General features: G+C 44.9%; 1 pseudogene; it reads right to left on the reverse strand.

Annotated features, from left to right (window-relative positions):
* Positions 1-426: 426 nt before the first annotated feature.
* Positions 427-2,450, reverse strand: LOC133925498 (L10-interacting MYB domain-containing protein-like; annotated as a pseudogene).
* Positions 2,451-3,917: the final 1,467 nt, after the last annotated feature.

Genomic DNA, 3,917 nt, shown 5'->3' on the forward strand with positions numbered 1-3,917 from the left:
TATGAAGGGTATCAAAAAGTGGTCTACTCATCCTAAACATGTCATAGCAATCTTTTGGAATATTAAGGGTATGCATAACCCAATCATGACCCGATAGAATAGATTCTCTTCTCCGTGACTTGTTCAAATAAGTGTCGACATAGTACATACCAAATGTGCAAAATATTGCTCCATATTGTTCAAGCACATCAAGTTGATTGCGTGCAACCTCAAATGCTTCATCCTCATCATCACTTCCATACATGTTCATCTACAACATATTCAAACATAGGTATTGTCAAACATAATGCAACAAATACTGTCAAACATAGGCATTGTCAAACATATTTCACATTGATAATGCAATAATTATTGAACCCGAACATAGACATTGTCATACATTAGTTCAAGCAAATATTACATGAATAAGCTAATATTAGATAACTACTAATAGCCTTCCTTCTTGCACCACATTTTCAACCAACTGAGCCTCCCTTCCTTTGTGGTTATGGTGCGGAATACATCACAATTTTCAGCCTTTACAAAGAGTTGGCTAGCCATGAAATGCTCTACACTTCCTTCGGTTGCTTCACACTCTACCGTCAAGCTCATCACTTCCTTAATGGACTCAAACCTCATTTCACCCTACATCACCTTATTGGCAACATCACTATTAGCCTGCATAGTATCCCAAATGCCCTTCATTATCTTAACCATGGGGTTCTTCACTTTCTTCTTTGGGCTAGTCGCATTGTTACTGCTACTACATCGCTTTAGTGGATTACTGCCCTTTGAGTGGCTCTCATCTCTGCCATTTTCTTCACTACCTCTTTCTCCAATTCCTTCTCCTATTCCTTCTCCGGGAACACAAGAAGAAAAATCATCCACTGCTGTAAGATCAAACATGATCTGAAGCTCATTCAGACACTCAGGTGGACCATTCTTAAGCTTCCTCCATTCTGCATGATTCTGTAAAACATTACAAGATAATAGTGGTTCAGATTTGTAAACAATACATACAGTGTAAATGATGGACATCAATAAAAAAATTAGTACCTTTGTGTTCACTTTCCAGTAACTGTCACTAGCCATCACCGTAACTTTAGCACTGTCCCATCCAAGGCCAGTGTCTTTGTTAAGCCTTAGCCAAAAGCTATACAAACCCTTAAGTGAGTCCCATTTGTTTTTTAATTCTAGAGTGACGCAAGCCAGTTGTTAACAAAAACTTCTCAGCTATATTCTTATACCCTCTAGTAGTCATAACTCCAATAGGTCTATTCCCAGCTCTTATTTCCTCAACACATATTTCACAAAATGCTCTATTGTTGATGGTATTCCAATCGGCTTTGTCAAACTCATCGATCTATTCGGTAACAATAAGCAAGATTAGCAGCCCCTAAACATGCAATAGAATAGTAGATTTGGCACATATCAAATGATAGACACTACTGACTCTAAACATGCAATAGAACAGTACATGCCATCAATCTATCCCATTACTGACCAGCCTCAACTCAAGCTATCAGGAGTAATTTGGTACATATCAAATGATAAACAACAAGTAATACTATAAAACAATTGGCATGACAAGCATTACTCCACAAGAATTTCAGAATAAGTTTACTAGCTGAGAACAAGTTCACTCTCAAAAAAGGTCTTCTCCTAGGAACCTAATAGCCTAGCAGTACAACAGTGGAGTGCACTTCTTTTACCAATCAAAGAGGCATGTGATTACATGAAGCAAAACTATTGTTGATGATCATACAAAAGCACACGCACAAAATAGTTTCATCTCACTAAATAGAATTGAGGCAAAATGATCTCACCGCGCCTGGGAGGGGAGCTGCACCGCCAGCTCCTGAGAGGGGAGCAGCACCGGCCGAGCTTGGGAGGGAAGCAACGCTGGTCGCCAAGCCGGGGAAGGCAGCAGTGCTGGCCGCCAAGCCGGGGAGGGCAACAGCGCCGGCCGCCAAGTAGTGGAGGGAAGCAGCGCCGACCGCCAAGCCGTGGAGGGGAGCAACGCCGGCCGCCAAGCCGGGGAGGGCAGCAGCGCCGGCCGCCAAGCCGTGAAGGGGAGCAACGCCGGCCGCCAAGCCCGGGAGGGGAGCAGAGCCGGCCGCGCGGGAGGGCCGAGGCGCCCTGTATGCGGTCGCGCCAACGCTGGAGAAGTAGGCCGCCGCGCTATCTCCTCGAAACAAGGTCGCTGCCGAGCCGGGCCGCACCGGGCCGCGAAGTGCTCCGGGCAGAGGAGATGGGACGGCCGAGGGAGAGCCGCCGTCTCCGAGGAAGTAACTCGGCGCGTCGTCGATGGGGAACGGGTTGTGCGCCTCCGCGCCTGGGATCAGATGCGCGACGCAAGATGAGGCGGGCGAGGGAGCACCGTCGGGCGAGGGAGAGGCCCCGGCCAGACCGTCTCGGTACGAGAGGGCGGTGTCGAACTCGTTGGTGGCGGAGGCGCCGAAATCGTCCATGGCGGCGCTAGGGTTCGAGAGAAACACTGGAGACGATGGGGAACACGGGTTTGACTGTGGAGACCGCGGTCAAGGGCGTGTGGGAGCGGGAGGGGGGTAACGAAGGGCAGAGGTGGGTAAATTCCACTCAATATTGATGGGTAGTTCGGTCTTTTTGTAAATCAAAAGCTGAGAAAAGCTGGTGAAGTACAGATTGTGGGATTGTGATAATCTAGACTATAAATTGTGGAATCCAGCTTATAGAAGCTGCTTGTTTGTTTCCACTTCAACTTATAAAAGCTGGATTCTACAATCCTAAGTGCAAACAAACAGGCCCGAAGTCACTACTTCAAGCCCTATGATATATGATCGAGGTTTAGCATTAAATTTCAATTTGATTGGAGTTTAACGTTTTTTGTTAGTTATAAAATATTTCTGATTTTATATTTATTTTATCGTTTTTAGGTTAGATATGTAATTTTTTTTATTAGTCTTTTTTTTGCGAAAGAAAGAAAGACAGTGCCTTCAAAGGGAAGTGAGGATCCTGATCCGATGGGAGTAGCTACAGGGTGAGACAACGATGCTCAAGCAGGTATGCTCATCAAACAATTTACTTCTCTTTCAAAAATCTTATTTTTGAGCTAATTTGGTATCTTATAAAATGTAACAAATCAGTAGAAGTTTTTTTCTTTCTAGTATGCTTAAAGCTCATATTTCTTTCAGATTAGGCATTTAGAGTTTCGGATTTGACTGAACTGTAACTCAAACTGATTCTTCGGATGCTACTTTTTCTCCTTTCCGTTTCTTTTCTGATCTTCTCTTGCAGGAAATTCAGATAATGGTATCGAATTCTCAACTGCTCCTAGAGGAACGAATCATTGACGCCTGCATGGCACTAACCATTCTGGCAGCAAAACGGAAGTCAAAATGGCCACTAATAACTAAGATTATCAAACAGGTTCCATGGATCACGAGAAGACCGATCACTGCTGCATGAGCTAGCACAAGACCACCACGCACATGGCCACTCACATGCATCTACGTGATCAGGCAATCAGAGATTCAGAGCATGGCGTCGCATCACACTGAGCTCTCTCCTTACACCTTGAAAGACTTGCATAATGCGAAGGGATGTGAAGCTCGTCTTGAGCATGCATGCGCCTCGGTTGTGCTGCAGCTGCTACCGGTGGTCATTTGTTTTGCTGCAGTGGGGACCGTCTCTGAATCTGCACCCGCCCGACTTCGAAAAACGTCTGCGCTGCCAAAGTTGAGCAGCCCTGGTTGTTTATGGGATTAAGTATACCAACCAAACAAGGAGTAATTTCTTAAGAATAGGTTAGAAGGTTCTTTTGGTTAACCATAGGAAACTGACATGACTAACGACCAGCAGTCTACAGCTACTTTTGCAATTACAGTGTTGAGAGCTGTATCTGAATTACTTGAAGAAAACCTAGGCTTAGGTAGTACCACCGTGACTCCTTTATGATT

Source organism: Phragmites australis, chromosome 7 (assembly GCF_958298935.1).
Source record: "Phragmites australis chromosome 7, lpPhrAust1.1, whole genome shotgun sequence".
Lineage (NCBI taxonomy): Eukaryota > Viridiplantae > Streptophyta > Magnoliopsida > Poales > Poaceae > Phragmites > Phragmites australis.